Genomic DNA, 18,668 nt, shown 5'->3' with positions numbered 1-18,668 from the left:
GTCCTAAGCCTAATTTTTTTTTCTGCACCCAGTACGGTGGCAATGCCGGTTTGTGCTGATAAACACAATTTAGATTCACTGCAGTGTTTAAAGATGTTATGGTGGGATAACCATCGCCTATCCATAGAATAGGTGATAAGTGTTTGTTTGATTACTGTGGGACCCGTCGTTTACGCTCTATTCATTCTCGAAGGGAATTTGCACTGGAAACTGAACGTGATGAGCGCATTGCGTTCAGATTCCGGTCAGTCACTTACACAGAGGCCTATGCAGCTATTCTTGAAAAAACTTGCAGATCTCCCTTTGATAATGGCGTTTCATGAAGCCAAAACTTTTAAGGAAGTTTTGCTTATGCCTGACAACCACTTCTCTGCAAATTTCCTTTAAAAAAAAAAACACCAACTTTTCAAACCTGTTCTAATCTAATATACCTGATATGGATCAACTTTATAATTTACTTACTGTTCACAGAATTTGCATGGATAAAGAAAAATGCTAAGTTACTGCCACTGGGTGTCTCCCTTCCTGTAATCTGCTGTCCACCCCGTGTTGTCATGCAAAGTTCATCCCTGGTTACTGAGCAGAATTGACAGACTGCAGATGGTTGGGATGTGTCCCTTCACAGCCTGCCTATAGAAGTCTATGGAGAAGAGAGGGTGGAGCAGAGTGAGTTAGAGAGACACGCTGTCAATACAAGTCTGGAGTAAGGCGGAAGTGAAAAAGGTACACTCCAACATGCTGCAGCAGCTCCTGGTAAGTTCTCACCCTAGTGCTGGATTCTCAGCTACACTGCTCATTACAGCTGTATTAGCTCCTCCATGCTGCAGCAGCTTCTGTTTACACTCCTCAACGTTGAACTTGCAACACCAAGATGGAAAAGTTCCTTTAATTGTGGAAATCACAGGATCGATAGACATGTTAATGATATGCAAATGATGAAAAAATGGAAACAAAATATTACTAACATCTTGGTTTATTCGGTATAGTGCGAGCGCCACATTCAGAAATACATTCCCCAGCACGCGTTGGCATGCTATCAATGAGGTAAATGGTTGTCTGAGGAATGATATGCCATGCTGAAAGCACTTGAACACGCAAATCATCAAGTTTGGCGACTGGTAGCTCCCTTTGCAATTGCCAACCAATGACATCCCAGATGTGCTCGATCGGAGACCAGTCCAAATACAATGTAGGCCATGGTAGCACATTTAAGCCACACAGGCTGCTCACAGTAGCACAAGCTGCATGCGGCCTGTTTTTGTCCTGTTGAAAACTAGTCTAGCCATTTCTCCAAAGTGTCCCAGAAGCTAGAGGGGTCTGACTACTGTATATTATGCCAACTCACACCAGTAGGACTGGTGCGACGTTCCCTTGTTAAGGTAGAGACCTTAACAAGGTTGCCCACGTGGTCTACAGACCAATCATTGCATCCGAGACAAAAGCGGGACTCATCGCTGAAAGGGATAGACCTCCATTGCCGTCTTGTTCTGCACCATAATAGCCATTGAGAGCGGTGGCGTATGGTCTATGGAACACATGTAGCTGGACTTCTGGCTCGTGGCCCAATGTCATATCCGCCTTCTGATTGGTTGTGTCTTCCAATCAGACTATTCGTCCATGCAGAGGTTCGCCTCTGCACTTCTTGCTGTCATTCCCGTTCGTTATTGTTCTCCCAACCTCTGGGACGAGCAACGTTGAACGGTGCTGACCTCGGCCTAGACGCATATCTATCTGCCTGAGTGATAAACTAAGGTCTCTCAGTTAAGGGATTCTGTCCCCCCTCAGTCTGTGCCAAGTGGCGATAACTGGCACGTCGACAAACAGGCATCGCACAATCTTCCCACACCACTTGATCCGGTTTTTAATGTTTCAGATGGCTAATAAAAACTTTCCTTTAAATCTGACTTTTATGCTTCTCCCACATGCCACAGATTGGAGCGAGGTGCTTGAGGATTTGATAATTTGCAGATCTTAGACACCTGCTACTTCCTCGATTTGCATAACCTTATGCCTTGTCCTTCTTGGTGCTGCAATTTCAATGTTGAGTGTATATATGTGATGGCAGAGCAGAATTCTCCTTTTCTCGCTCTATATGTGCAGTGTATATAAGACCGCAGTTAGCTCCGTCCACTAGCACAGAAACAACTGAGAATTGGAGAGAGCCTGCAGAGGGGATAACTGCTAAAAAAAAATTAATATAATGGCCAGAAATGGTAGTGTTCCTCATTTACATACACATGACAGATTATTCTGAAAAGTTAGGTACGCTTTAACCGAACAGACTTCGTAACCCAGTAACTGAGCACATATGGCAGCTGATGAATTTATAAATTCACGTGATTAAAAATGACCTTGCAGCACAAGTGGAAAAGTTTTTTTTCTCTTGGGTTACACTTTCTTTTCCTCTTGCTTTAGGTGTTGCTGACGATTACAACCGAATAGGCTCCTCCATGTACGCGTTGGGAACCCAGGATAACACTGACATATGCAAGTAAGATACATATGTACATAGAAATCTTTGACTGCATCTTTGGAGGCAGTCTTTGACCAGTTTTTTGGGAATCTCTAATGCAACCATTCCTTTAACCCCCTTCACGCACCAGGACATGCCTGTACTTCCTGGTGCGGGGAGGGTGAATTATGGAGGGGGCTCGCGCGCTGATCACACTCCATACGCTGCGGGTGTCAGCTGTGTATTACAGCTGACACCCTGGACTAGCTGCTAGGAACAGTGATCGCAGCATATGAGCCATTAGAAAGAGGGGCGGTCCCCTACGAAACCCAGTCGGCCCCCGATCAGAGTGCCAATGGTTATCATGGCAGCCCGGGGTCCCAATTCAAGCCCCAGGTCAGCCGCCTTTCTGCCTCAGAAGCCTGTAAAAATGACAATCCACTGCAATACATTAGTATTGTAGTATATTGAACCAGCGATCTGACGATCACTGGTTTAAATCCCCTAAGGGGACAAATGGAAAAAAAAATTGAACAAAGTTTTCAGTAGTGTACCGAAAAAATAACAAAAGTTAAAATAAAAGAAAAAAGAAAATACTTAAGAAATGTTAAAAAAAAAAGTGAACATAACTGGTATCACGTCTGTAAAAGTTCAAACTATTACAATCTAACGTTGTTCAACCTTCTTGGTGAACGCTGTAAAAAAAATACATTATTCCAAATTTGCTGTTTTTTGGTCTCTGTAGCTCCCCCAAAAAATGGAATAAAGTCGCATATACCCCAAAATTATGCCAATAAAAAACCACAGCTCGCCTTGAGAGAAAAAAATAAGCCCTCACACCGCTCAATTGATAGAAAAATAACATTATGGCTTTCTGAATGTGGTGCCACTAAACTTTTTTTTTTTTCCAACAAATAGTTTTTTAGTCGTTAAACATAAAAAAATTGGTATTGCTGTAATCGTATTTAGAATAGAGTGCACATGTAGTTTTTACCACACAATGAATGTCGTAAAAACAAGACCCCCAAAAAATCAATGTTTTTTTCTTCTCACCCCACTAATAATTTTTTTGCAGTTTCCCAGTACATTAAAGGGCGCCATGAAAAACTACAACTGGTCCTGCAAAAAGCAAGCCCTCATATGGCTGTCGATTTAAAAAAAACAAAGCCTTTTAGAAGGCGGGGAGGAAAAAAGGAAAATCAAAAATTGTCCGTGTCATTAAGGGCTTAATATTACAAATGTCAAAAAAATGCTGAGTATATGAACTCAAGAAAGGTATAGGAATGGATCCAGCACTGAGACCAGGTAGATTGGTTTTAAAATCGGAAACTTCTTCAAAATTTTTTTTTTCAAAAAATAGACAATCAGTGTTCCTTCAGGATACAATGGCTAGTTGAAGGGAATAGGCGGGTGCCTACGCGTTTCAGACGCGATCTGCGTCCTTAGTCATGGCTTCTTATAAGACTCTGACTGGTGCAGGTAGAGTTTATATCCGGTCGTTCATGCGAGGTTAATTGCGGTCCAAACTAATTACTAAGTTGAAACGCTTCTCCATTTTGTATCCATCAGACTAATTGGATGAATACGGGAAAGGTGACCGGAAACAACTAAACGGGTAAGATGAATACTTTATTAATGTATCTTATGTTGTTTTTAATTGTGCCGTGGCCTTAGTTTATCAGATAAATATAAAAGACCAGTAAACAGAGTTTTGTCTAATTATGAGCGAAGTGGGTTAACCCCTTAATGACCAGCCTATTTTAGACCTTAATGACCAGCCTATTTTAGACCTTAATGACCAGGCTATTTTTTAAGTTTTTCCATCGTCACATTCCAAGAGCTATAACTTTTTATTATTTTTGCGTCGACAGCAGGATAAGGTCTTGTTTTTTGCGGGACAAGTTGTTTTTTAATATCACCATTTTGAGGTACATATTATTTATTGATTAACTTTTATTAACTTTTTTTCGGGGGGGGGGGGGGATAGAAAAAAATCTGAAATTTCACCACTCTTTTTTGCATCCTAAATCTACGCCGTTTACCGTGTGGTATAAATAACACAAGTTTATTCAGCGGGTTGTTACTATTGCAACGATACCAAATTTGTATAGTTTTTGTATGTTTTAATACTTTTACACAGTAAAAACGCTTTTTTTTCAAAATTATTTGTTTTTGTGTCTCCATATTTGAAGAGCCGTAACGTTTTTATTTTTTCGCCAATGCAGTTGTATGAGGGCTTTTTTTTTGCAGGAAGACTTGTAGTTTTTATTGGTACCATTTATTGGTACCATTTTGGAGTATGCGACTTTTTGATCACTTTTTAATCACATTTTTTTAAAGTCAGGATTCACAGAAAACGGCAATTTTTCCGTCGTTTTTGATTTAACTTTTTACGGCGTTCCCTGAGCTTTATAGTCGGGGTCGTTACGGACGCAGCGATACCAAATATGTGTAACTTTTTTACTTTATTTTGGTTTTTTAATAGTAAAGCAGTTTGTAAGGGGAAAAAGTGGGTTTTTCATTTTTTTTTTCACATTTTTTTTTTATTAACTTTATTAAACTTTTTTTTTACTAGTCCCACTAGGGGACTTCACTAATCGATCCTCCGATCGCTATTATAATACACTGCAATACTTTTGTATTGCACTGTATTACTGCCTGTCCGTTTAAAACGGACAGGCATCTGCTAGGTAATGCCTGCGGCATGATCTAGCAGGCATTCATTACAGGCAGACCTGGGGGCCTTTATTAGGCCCCCAGCTGCCATAGGAGACACAGACACTCGGCGATCTTATCACCGGGTGTCGGTGGGATGAGCGGGAGCTACCTCCCTCTCTCCAAAACCACTCAGATGCGGTGCACGCTATTGTGCACCGCATCTGAGGGGTTAAACAGGTGAGATCGATACTAATATCGATCTCACCCGGTCGAGCAGGGACGCCCCCAGCTACCTCTGGCAGCTGAGAGCAGGGAGATTTGACTGCTCCCTGCTCTGTTTACCTATTCCGATGCCGCGACGTAAAAAGTCTATGGCATCGGAATAAGGCCCGTTAGTGACCGACGTAAAAAGACTATGGGCCGGTCACTAACGGGTTAAAATATACACATGTTGGTGAAAGTGTGTTGCATAAAATAGTTTTATTACACTGTTACTGGAGATAGGTAGAACTATTAGTGCAATATTGTTTGTATTTTATTTTTCTTGTATTTCGTGTATTTGTTATATATTATTTGTTGCTTGGAATGTGACAGGTGTTGAGTTCGATGCAGATAAACAAACAACGAAATGTATCCGTTTTTCAATGTCATACCCCGTTTATATATCTATCATTGCTATTCCCTTTTCCATTGAACTAGGTTCAATATTCTGTACATTGATAATGTTAAATTAAATATGCTTAGCACTAAAACTAAATACCTATACTTGTATAAGTGGGAAAAGTGTTGGAAAGAATGGTTTTATTTTATTATAGTATTACTAAACGTAGCTAGAAAAATCAATACGAGTTATTTTGTGTTGTAATTCTTGTGTTATGTACTGTGTTGTTCATTTGTTCATTGGGGTGTGACAGCGAAGGAATGTATACTACTTGTATCAGTTTGTAGTATAATGACAATATATTTTAATGTGAATATTTATTTATTTTACGGTCGGATAAAATTTAATATTTAATATTTCATATGATAATGATAATGTTGTTAATTGAAGTGATGTTAGGTGGTGAAACTATAGGCTTGTTGGATTATCTCGTTTGAGAGTTTTCAAAGATTAGGCATCGAGATTGAGCAATATTTTGCGGGTATTTGTTTTCCCGTCAATTAAATCTAATGTCTTATTAATGGACTTAATAGTATAATTTCATGTGTGTTGTTTATTATTGAGTTATGGGTTTTCAAAACAGAACCCTCTCTGACTAGTAATGTATTGCGAGTATATGTTTTCCCGTTAATTACTACTATTGTCTCATTGAGCAATAGTATTGGGTTAAGTAGAGGAAACGTAACAATATAATTCCGTGTAGATTATAAATTTTCAGGTTTTATGTAGGTGGTCAGTAATGGAACATTAATTCCTTTTTCAAATTGAGACATTTCGGCACCCTGGTTTGTAATCTAAAAATCCAATATGCCTCTGTTGTGTGTGTTTTGTGTATAAAGTCCCCCCCTCTTTTGGGAGTATGAATTTTTTCAATGGCATAACACTTGAAATGGTTGGTCGATCTGTCATGTCGGTGAATGAAATGTTTGGCAACATTAAAGATGTTCATGATATTCGGATTGCGTATATATCCTAGGTGTTCTAATATCCTTATTTTCATTTTACGGTTAGTGCACCCTATATATTTGAGGTTGCAGTCGGTGCATTCGATGATGTAGATTACCGATTCTGTGTTGCAATTGATATAATTATTGATAGTGAACGTATTGGTATTATTTGTATCAGCAAACACCTTTTTTGGTAACGCATAAAGGCAGACTTCACTGGTTATTCCCACATTTGTAAAAACCTTTCTGTTCTAGCCAGGTAGTTTTGACTATCCTGGAGTTGAAAAAATACGGTGACAGGGAGCTACCTTAAGATGGTGCCTTTCGTGACACAATTCTCCATCCATCCTTGAGGATGTCTTCCAGGGTATCATCTCCCATTAGCATAGGTAAACGTTTGTTAATTATTCTTTTTATGTCATTGAACTGATTATTTTGCTGGAGGACCAAAGTTGGTTTATTTGGAAGACATCCTCAAGGATGTCACCATCTTTTTTCAACTCCAGAATAATACTCCAAATAATACCAATACGTTCACTATCAATAATTATATCAATTGCAACACAGAATCGGTAATCTACATCATCGAATGCACCGACTGCAACCTCAAATATATAGGGTGCACTAACCGTAAAATGAAAATAAGGATATTAGAACACCTAGGATATATACGCAATCCGAATATCATGAACATCTCTAATGTTGCCAAACATTTCATCCACCGACATGACAGATCGACCAACCATTTCAAGTGTTATGCCATTGAAAAAATTCATACTCCCAAAAGAGTGGGGGACATTATACACAAAACACACACAAGAGAGGCATATTGGATTTTTAGATTACAAACCAGGCTGCCAAAAGGTCTCTATTTGAAAAAGTAATTAATGTTCCATTACTGACCACCTACATAAAACCTAAAAACTTATAATCTACACGGAATTATATTGTTAAGTTTCCTCTACTTAAACCAATACTATTGCTCAATGAGACAATAGTAGTAATTAACGGGAAAACATATACTCGCAATACATTACGAGTCAGAGAGGGTTCTGTTTTGAAAATGCTTAACTCAATAATAAACAACCCACATGAAATTATACTAAGTTTTTCTTCATTCAAATTAATAAAGTCCATTAATAAGACATTAGATTTAATTGACGGGAAAACAAATACCCGCAAAATATTGCTCAATCTCGATGCCTAATCTTTGAAAACTCTGAAACGAGATAATCCAACAAGCCTATAGTTTCACCACCTAACATCACTTCAATTAATAACATTATCATTATCATATGAAATATTACATTTTATCCGACCGTAAAATAAATAAATATTCACATTAAAATATATTGTCATTATACTACAAACTGATATAAGTAGTATGCATTCCTTCGCTGTCACACTCAAATGAACAACACAGTACATAACACAAGAATTACAACACAAAATAACTCGTATTGATTTTTCTACCCACGTTTAGTAATAATATAATAAAATAAAACCATTCTTTCCAACACTTTTCCCACTTATACAAGTATAGGTATTTAGTTTTAGTGCTAAGCTTATTTAATTTAACATTATCAATGTACAGAATATTGAACCTAATTCAATGGAAAAGGGAATACCAATGCATCGAACTCAACACCTGTCACATTACAAGCAACAAATAATATATAACAAATACACGAAATACAAGAAAAATAAAATACAAACAACATTACACTAATAGTTCTACCTATCTCCAGTAACAGTGTAATAAAACGATTTTATGCAACACACTTTCACCCACATGCGTATATTTTAACCCACTTCGCTCATAATTGGACAAAACTCTGTTTACTGGTCTTTTATATTTATCTGATAAACTAAGGCCACGGCACAATTCAAAACAACATAATAGACAAAAAGAAAAAGCACACGGCGCCACATAGTGCAATTATCCAAGGGTCATGGGAACAACAATGCTAGGGCAATTGCACTCACCTAGACGGGTTATGCTGACCAGGCACAACACTGTTGAAAGGTGTAGGACGATCTCCAGACAGAGCACCGCTGTGGAGATACGTGAAGAGGAGAAACACCCAAGGTGTGCACAGCCAGATCCGAGGTGTAGCTGCTGCCAAGGTCCAAAAGCCGGTGAACGGGAATTCACCGCCAATGATGAGGTAAGAGAATAGAAAAAAAGGGGACCAATGGAAGGCGCTGCTATACCAATTTAGGTTTTTATTGTTTATATGATTAATTACAGGCTTGGTATAGTAGCGCCTTCCATTGGTCCCCTTTTTTTCTATTCTCTTACCTCAAAAACAACATAAGGTACATTAATAAAGTATTCATCTTACCCGTTTAGTTGTTTCCGGTCACCTTTCTCGTATTCATCCAATTAGTCTGCTGGATATAAAATGAAAAAGCGTTTCAAGTTAGTAATTAGTTTGGACCGCAATTAACCTCGCATGAACGACCGGATATAAACTCTACCTGCACCAGTCAGAGTCTTATAGGAAGCCATGACTAAGGACGCAGATCGCGTCTAAAACGCGTAGGCACCAGCCTATTCCCTTCAACTAGCCATTGTATCCTGAAGGAACACTGATTGTCTATTTTTTAAAACCACCTTTTTTTCGTAAAATAAAACTTGGAAGAAGTTTCCGATTTTAAAACCAATCTACCTGGTCTCAGCGCTGGATCCATTCTTATACCTTTCTTGTTCATCCACTACGTGTGCCGACACGACCCGAGCGCTACAGACAGTGTGACTACCATATTCAGGTGAGCTGGAGGATCCCTCCTATTCTTTATAGGAACTCAAGCTTGATAACCGCACTTCCACCCTCCTGAAGAATGTCAACTTGCACATTTACTGTCCTCCAACTAGATATAAATTTCATGTTTGAAGCCGACACAGGAAGTTTATAACCAGTGTAAATGACAACTCCACTTCCTACATTATTCCCAGTCATAACATGATAAATCACATGAGGCTTCCTGTGTAGGCACAGTTTGTTCTAGTTGACATGTTCCCCACTACATTTTGTAGGTGCTTAAAGCAGTAGAAAATACTGTAGCCACAAAGTGGATGTGACAAAACAAATCTCATCCGCACGCTGCTTAAATAGAGTGGAAAAACTGCTCAAACTGACCTGCAGTGCAGAATTTTATTCCGCAGCATATTCGTTATATTTTGCATAAACGCTGCTTATTTGTTGAGGCAAAACTCGTAACAAATGGCGGCAGTTGCATCTTTTGCAGCGCGTTAGCAGAGATTCCGCCGAAAAAACGCAACTCGGCAGAAAAAATAAAATCTTATACTTACCCAAGATTCTGTGTTGCTTCTTCCAGACTGGCCTCCTGGGATGGCTCTTCATCCAATGTGACCGCCACTGCAGCTGTCTCCTGGGATGAATGGTCATCCCAGTAGGCCGGCCTGTGCTGCAATTTTCTGAAGCGGACATTCCGGGTGAAATACTGCACCACAGTTTGTTTTTATCGCCCGGAATTCCCTCCGCCGCATAGGGTGGATATGCTGTGTACTTTTACGCAGCGTATCCGCACTCTGTGAACTTACCTTAAAACTTGAAACAATCAAAAACGAGCCCTATCTATTGGGGGGAATTATTTCTATAGCCAAAAAGTTATTGCTGTTAATCTTGCATGAACTATACATTGCCTGTCTGGTCACTGAAGATTGGGCAATACTTAATGAAATCCCCCACTTCCTCTTTCTTTTTCTCCAACAGATTTTTCCTAAGAGTGTCTGAATTGTTCGACAAGACTCGTGTATGTATTTCAGTTCTCACTACCGCTATGACAATTTCCTCAAAATTTAAAGTGACTGTAGCTGAGCCGTGTCAGAATGACCTTGACATTCTTTGTGGCAGTGAAAATGAAACTTTTGATTTGTGGTTCTAGACGTGAAATCCGGCTTAATCCCCTTAAACAGAGGAATCTTCACCTCGTGTACCAGTGTTGCAGACAATTGCTGCTTTATTTCTTATTCAGAAACATTGGTCCACATTTATTAAGCGGTATACACCCGGTTTTAGTGTACACGGCGCCTCTAATATTTCTGTTTTAACTGTAAAATGTGCAACTTTATCTCCTAGCTTGCCAAATTTGGTGAGCAACGAGAATAGTGGGAATAGTCTTCATGTAGTTTTGGCTACATTTATAATGTGGACTAAGAGGAAACGGCACAATTTTTTTGGGTAAGTCTCTGGGCCTGCTCATAACTGATTTAACTTCCCCTACCTTTAGGCTGGATTCACACAGCGTTTTGCGGAATTTTTTTGACTTTTTTTTGGTTTTTTTTATTGCCTGATGTTACATTAAGGGAGATAATAAAATATCATCATATGCACTACACAAAATTGAGTTTTTCGTTTGTGGCATTTTTTAAGCAATTTTGCGGTCAGTGGTGTATTTTTCCAAATACAGTATACTCTGCGTATGGCATTTTTTTTTACAAGCATTTTTCCCATAGGCTTCCCTAAGACTTCCAAAATGCCAGGAATAAAAGCACATACAAAATAACACCTAATGAGAGGCATTAAAAACGCCATAAATAAATGCATTTTCAAATGCTCTTTATTTGTCATATATTGCCCTTTTTACAGGAGGTGTAAGTCGTGTGGGGTCTAATTCTAGTCGTTTATACTTGGTACCTAAAGGAATAAATTGTGTACTATAATTACCCAAAGTAGATTTTAAAAACTCCCATTTATCATTTGTACCATTATTTGACATTAGTTCTTCCCAGTCTATCTCCTGAATTGTAGCCCTCACCCTGGGGAATCTCGTTTACCTCGTAATCTCGCGAGATTACGTGTGGTCCTGCTGACCCATGCCTTCACCCTCCAGTTATACCTCACTACCTCACTAACTGCTTGCTCAGGGAGCAGCATGCTCTGCTCAAGATTGTCTATCACCCTCAGTGTTGCATTTTGCTCCTCCAGATCTCTAATGCGAGCTTCCAGATGAACAACATGCTTACATCTATCACAGAGGTATTCACCCTGGAACTCCAGTCGTGCATAAATATGGGTACTTTCACATGTGCAGTTTTGGTGCATTTAAAATGTGCATGCAGATACTGAAAAAAAACGCATGCATTTTTTTGGTGTGTCTTTTTTAATTGATGCTGTTATTTAATTAATTAGGTTTTTAAAAGTATGCATTTTTCAAAACTAGGACACAACGGCACGTTTGAAAGTACCTTAAAAGTGGAGCTGTTGCTGTAACTCCAGAAATTACATTGGCATAATAGAGAATTTTGCAAACCAGTGTTGGAGTGGAACAGATTCTGAGGGCTTACTCTACAGCTGTATAGATAATAGGTTACTTGTTAGATAAACCCCCCCAAAAAATTATAAACCTCAGCAGCATGTGATCTATTTTTACTGTAGCTCCTAATGGGCTTAAATGTTGCTGGATACCATTGAACCCCATTATGACATATTGAGCAATCCCATTAACCGTGTCCTAACATAATCCCATCCCAGTGTCCTGGAAACAGTGTCCGCATAACAGTGTGAAGAATTCCCCCATAAAACAGTGTCAGTCAGTAAGTTTCAAATTATAAAAAGCATTATGATAGACCAATTTCTTGATTTTCACTGATTCTATTTGATACACAGTCAATGATTTGTTATATTACACCTGGCTTTTGGTTATTATGTTGTTTTCTAGGGCGCCTGACAACGCACCTCTTAAAAGCAAGATGATATATGCCAGTTCAAAAGATGCAATTAAGAAGAAGTTCACAGGTATGTGCTATTTACTTCCTATACTTCAGTCAGCCTAATACGTTTATATAGTAAATATATCCAAACATGTTCAATTTTTGTTAATAAAATAGCTATAAATACTGTTTGCTCATCTAGCCAATTCCCAAGCAGACCCACGCTCTTCTTCCCAGCATACAAATAATAATAACATATTCATGAAGAATAAAATGGCTTTTAAAGAACTTTAAAAAAAACTCGCTGACCTGAGCACCGATGTATGTAAACATTGCAGCAGCGTTCAGATTCGTACATGCCCTCCTGTTCCCACTGTGTGTTTATTGTATAGGACACTGTTCAATGTACAGCAAGGAAAGGGTATCCCCGATGCAGCCGTATCACATACAGACAGTGAGAGCGGAGGGGTTCCCCATGTACGGTCCACGTGCGCTGTAAGGAGGTGTGTTTTTTTTTTTTTAAAACAAGTAATTGAAAAGCACTCTTATTCTTTGTGAATAAAAAGGCCTACGATTAATATTAATAAAAAAAAAGAAGAGCCCCTTTAAATAGTTGCCTTTAGAGTGGCCATAAACATAAAGCTAGCTATTCGACCAATATATATCAATGCCGACCCCGTATTAACAGCCACCTCTGGAGCTGCTTTTATCCAGGGTAACAAGGCAAAGTTTGCAACATTTGATTGGGAAGCTTAGTTTATGGCCATCTTAGTATGTAAAATCAAAACAGATCATTAATTTTCTATAGAAAACCATGTTTTGATTGGGAAGCAAGCAAATAACATATGGAATCTAACAGGTGCCTTAATATAAACTAGCTAGCAGGAACTTCTTCACTCATTAAGCTATCCCTCCTGTTCAGGGTACCACAAAATAAGTGTGTCTTATAGGAGTTGTTCCACAATTAAATATAAAATTTTCTGTTAGGCCCCATGCACACGAACGTGCTTTTGTGGCTGCAATTCCCCCGAAAATCCACAGGAGAATTGTGGCCCCTCTCATTCCTATGGGGCCATGCACACTACCGTGGTTTCCACGGTCCATGTAGGGCCCAGGAGCCTGGTCCGCAGAAAGACGGGCAAGTCTTATTATGGCCGTGTTCTGCGGTCCAGGCGCATAGCAAATAATGGCCGCGGCCATGTCCACGGCCCGCGGGTGACACTCCGCCCCCGGCCGACCCGAAAATCACGGCCATGCACATGGCTATAGTCGTGTGCATGAGGCCTTAGATCATGAAAAACCAAAACATTTTCAATTGTAATAATTTTTAACAATTTGCTTGTGTCAAGATATTTCTGTTGATGTTCTTTTAATTTCCTCTCAGAATGTCCATCCAACGTGCTCAGGATTGGTGAAAAACTTCTTCTTGCATGACAGTTCTTATTGTGAATCAAAGGAACACCAGGGGGCGCCTTAACAAGTATCAACAGCAATATCTACACTTCTCAACCTTGAAATTGCAACACCAAGAAGGAAAAGTTTGGGAATTGTGGAAAACACAGGATTGATAGACATGCAAATGATAAAAAAAAAATGGGAAAAAAATATTCCAAACATCTTTCAGTATCGTGTATGAGTGCCACACGCAGAAATACACTCACTTACGTGCCTTGGCATGCTATCAATGAGGAGTGGAGGAGAGGTAACAGACTGAGCTACGTAATGGTAAGAGCAGAGTTCACAGCAGCACAGAGTATTTCAGGAGAGGAGCGTGCAGATTCTGTGCTGCTGTGAACTCTGCTCTTACCATTACGTAGCTCTCAGTCTGTTACCTCTCCTCCACTCCTGTCCTCAATAACACCTTCACATGATTGGCAAGTCACCACCCCGCACAAGATCCGCACGCTCATCTCCTGAAATACTCTGTGCTGCTGTGAACTCTGCTCTTACCATTACGTGGTGACTTGCAAATCATGTGAAGGTGTTATTGAGGACAGGAGTGGAGGAGAGGTAACAGACTGAGAGCTACGTAATGGTAAGAGCAGAGTTCACAGCAGCACTGAATCTGCACGCTCATCTCCTGAAATACTCTGTGCTGCCTTAAACTATGTGGACAGGTCAGGATCCTGTTTATTTTAAATGCTGCACTGTAGCACAGCCTTATATAGTGGATCGAGCGGGTTCCCCAGCAGCATTTAAAAGAAACAGGATCCTGACCTGTCCACAGAGTTTAAGGCAGCACAGAGTATTTCAGGAGATGAGCACGGCCGGCCACGGGCAGCCGGTCGTTTTTCCGAGCCGTGCTCCCATTATAAAGTATAGGAGCACGGCCCGTAAAATAAAAAAATAGAACATGTTCTATCTTTTTAACGGCACGGGCACCTTCCCGTGAGAAAACGGGAAGGTACCCGTGGCTAACAGAAGTCTATGGGCCCGCTATTTCGTGTCGTAATCACGACCCGTAATAACGGGTGTTTTTACGGTTGTGTGCATGAGGCCCCGTAATGACGGGTGGCTACATGTGTGCACCCGTCATTACGGCAGCGTTGCTAGGCGACGTCAGTAAATAGTTACTGTCCAGGGTGCTGAAAGAGTTAACTGATCGGCAGTAACTGTTTTAGCATCCTGGACAGTGAATTCCGATCAAAATATAGAGTAACTTGTAAAAAAAAAAAAAGACGTTCATACTTACCGAGAACTTTCTGCTTCCTCCAGTCTGGTCTCCTGGCCTTTGCCTTGGTGATGCGTCCCTCTCGACATCCGGCCCGACATTCCTGGATGACGTTACAGCCCATGTGACCGCTGCAGCCAATCACAGGCTGCCGCGGCCTCTGCAGCCAATCACAGGCTGCCGCGTCAGAAAAGAAGGTCGGACTGGAGGAAGAAGAGGGACTCGTCACCAAGACAACGACCGGGTACGTATGAAATGCTTTTTATTTTATTTTTAATCAGCAGCCTCTTTTCTCTATCAGTGATTGATAGAGACAAGTGGCTGCCGATTTGTATAATATTTTTGACCGGGTTCGGTCAAAACGGGTTCGGCCGAACCCGGTTAAGTTCGGATTCGCTGCGAACCGAACTTTTCCCGATGTTCGGACCGAAACTGGGTTCGGTTGTCCCGGTTCGCTCATCTCTACCTGTGATAAGTAGAGAGGAGCGTATCTGCAATGCTAATGCCTCAATTGCAAAACTAAATAAAGCGGGCGATAAGGGGCATCCCTGACGTGTGCCCCTTTGAAGAGCAAATGACGGGGATAGTATATTATTCACCAAGACATTAGCCCGGGGCGAAGCATATATTATTCGAATCCATTTACGAAAAACGGGACCGAAACCACATTTTTCCAGGCAAGCAAATAAAAAGGGCCATTCAATGGAATCAAAAGCCTTTGTTGCATCCAGAGACGCCAAAGCCCAAGTGTTGTCCTGCAATGCACTATATTGATCTAGTGTCTGAACCCTCCTAATACTTATAGATGTGCTTTTAACCGGCATGAAGCCAGTTTGATCCGGGTGTATCAAATCCAAGATGACCGTATTCAATCTGTGAGCAAGGATTTTAGTTAGGATCTTATAATCAGCATTGACCAGCGATATGGGACGGTAAGAACTACAGTCCAAGGGGTCCTTTCCGGGTTTAAGCAAAACCACTATGGTGGCATCATAAAATGTAGATGGCAATGCCCCAGAAGCAATGGCAGACTCAAAGACCTTCTGTAACTGAGGTGTTAAATGGTCACTGTATTTACTATAAATCTATATAGGCAGGCCATCTGGACCGGGGGCTTTAGCCATAGCTTGGATGGCCAGGGTAATTTCTTCTATTGTTATATCAGCATCTAAAAATGCCCGTTGAGTGTCTGTAAGGTGCGGGAAAGATAAATCTGAGAGATAAGCAGATATATCCATATCAGTTATAGCCAATGTAGTCTTATAAAGGGAAGTATAATAATCCTGAAAGCATTGAGTCAAAAGTTCTGCTTCCATGAGTATATCCCCAGAGGGGGCCCTGAGCTTCAAAACCGCATTTGAGGCAGAGTTTTGCTTCACCATGAATGCTAATAGTTTGCTAGACTGATTTCCCAGTTCAAAATATGAAAAAAATAACTTCGGTTTAGATTTAACATGTTGTTGTTGGGCGTATAATCTCTGAACGCTCAACCATTCAGACCTGTGTGCATCAGTAGGGTCAGAGACATAGGACCGTTCAGCTAATGTCAGCCTATTTGTCAGTATCTCCTCATCTTGGGCAGACGTACGTTTAATATAAGAAATAGTAGAGGATAAACATCCTCGCAAGTATACTTTGAGGGTATCCCAAAAAATAGAGGCATCCGTCTGTATATCATTAGTGGACACAAAACAATTTAATTGATCCGGGATCCTATCTGATGGGCCGATTAAAGACAACCAGAAGGGGCTCACCCTCCACAGGGGCCTACTTCTACTGGACAGAGTCTGGAGAGTGAGAATAACTGAATTATTATCTGATATTCCCCGAGGACCATGTTTTATAGAGGCCATGCGCAGTACCAAATCAGGCGTCCCAAATATATAATCCAGGCATGATAGTGTACATCTTGTTGAGGAATGACAAGTATATTCTAACAAATCAGGACATTTAAAGCGCCATAAGTCTATCCATCCAGTACCATTTATGAATGTAAATAAAGGGGTATTTGTTGTGATGCCCACACTAGACGGTATGGAATCACAAAATCTATCTAAATTATTATCCATTAAGAGATTAAAGTCCCCCATGCAAATAACAGAAGCGTCTGGGTTGTGAAAGGCAAAACTAACCGCCCAATGTAAAATTTCCAAAGAGGCCGAAGGTGGGTTATAAATACATATAATGACGTAACCCTTAGAGTAAATCTCAGCATAGGTAAAAATAAACCCCTCAGAATCCCTACGAGTTACCTTAGCCTCCCATTGTAGCGATTTGTGAACCAATAGGGACACCCCCCTAGAATAACATGTATGAAACGACTGTGCAGACTACTGAACCCACGGCTTATTCGTCCATCTAGCTGATTCCAACATCAAATGTGTTTCTGGAAGACTCAGGATATGAGGCGAATATTGTCTAATATGAGAAAATACCTTTACTCGCTTAAGTGGTGTACCTAGCCCCCTAACATTCCAGGACATGCATACAATATTATCAGGAATTCGAGTACATATACAATGTAAAGGTCACGGCACCGCCCTGATACCCTGTGCTGAAACAAAATACCAGTGGGAGTACCATATGCAAATTATGGAGGGAAGTATCTCCCGCAGAGCACTGCTCATGAGCACCTAGGTTCTGTAGAAAAGGGAAAAAATAATCAGAAACAAACATAACTCGCAACATAGTGCAAAGTAACAGTATCCTTTACAGAAAGGACCATCTTAGAAATAAAGGGGCTACCACCGCTATAGATAACGGTAGGTAAGGATGTACATATGGACGATATCCGGAGCTCCCGTCCTTAGGCATATCAAGCGAATATATCTGTGTAGACACGAGAGGAAATCAACATATACACTGGAGAATCAAAACAGAGAACAATAAAAAGTCAAAAAGGATATGTTGAAAAAGCCGTCTCGAGCAAATATCCCCTGCTGGTTAAGTTCTCGGAGGAGGTGGATGAAATTGAAGCCAGTCCATGGCCTCTCCAGGAGTAGTGAAAAACACGGATGATCCACCATGTAGAATGCGTAAACGAGCCGGTTACATCATGGAATACACTATACCGCGATCTCTAAATCTTTGCTTGACTTCGGTAAATTGGGCTCTTTGCTTTTGAAGATCCACAGAAATATCTGGGACGATAGACACTGTAGAGTTGTTGTGCTGTATAGGGCCCTTCTGTCTGGCCAGACGAAGAGCCGTGTCACGATCCTTGCAGTTAAGTAGACGAGCCAAGAGAGGTCTAGGTGGTGCCCCAGGTGGAGGGGGCTTCGCAGGTACTCTATGAGCACGGGGAGAAGTCCTCACCCAGGGTTTCTTTTAGCCATGTCTCCTAGAAACGGTCGGGGTACTGACCCTCTGCACGCTCCGATAAGCCTATAATACGGATGTTGTTACGGCGCAGCTGGTTCTCAAGATCATCTATTTTTTGTTGTCCTGGATCCGTTTTGTTGGACACAGAAGAAAGTTTAGCCGCCATTGGAGAGACTATCTTCCAATTTGGAAACACGGGACTCCACCTCCGTCAAGCGGCCGCACATAGACTGCATATCTTGTCGCAAAAGACCAACATCGATTTTGATCTCTTCTAT

At 40.6% G+C, this 18,668-nt stretch overlaps 1 pseudogene; it reads left to right on the top strand.

Moving 5' to 3' along the window:
• Positions 1-13,832, top strand: part of LOC142760535 (sorting nexin-6-like) — a 49,476-nt pseudogene extending 35,644 nt beyond the window's left edge.
• Positions 13,833-18,668: the final 4,836 nt, after the last annotated feature.

Source organism: Rhinoderma darwinii, chromosome 4 (genome assembly GCF_050947455.1).
Source record: "Rhinoderma darwinii isolate aRhiDar2 chromosome 4, aRhiDar2.hap1, whole genome shotgun sequence".
Lineage (NCBI taxonomy): Eukaryota > Metazoa > Chordata > Amphibia > Anura > Rhinodermatidae > Rhinoderma > Rhinoderma darwinii.
The sequence above is the reverse complement of the archived record's forward strand: the minus strand, read 5'-3'. Positions and strand labels throughout refer to the sequence as shown.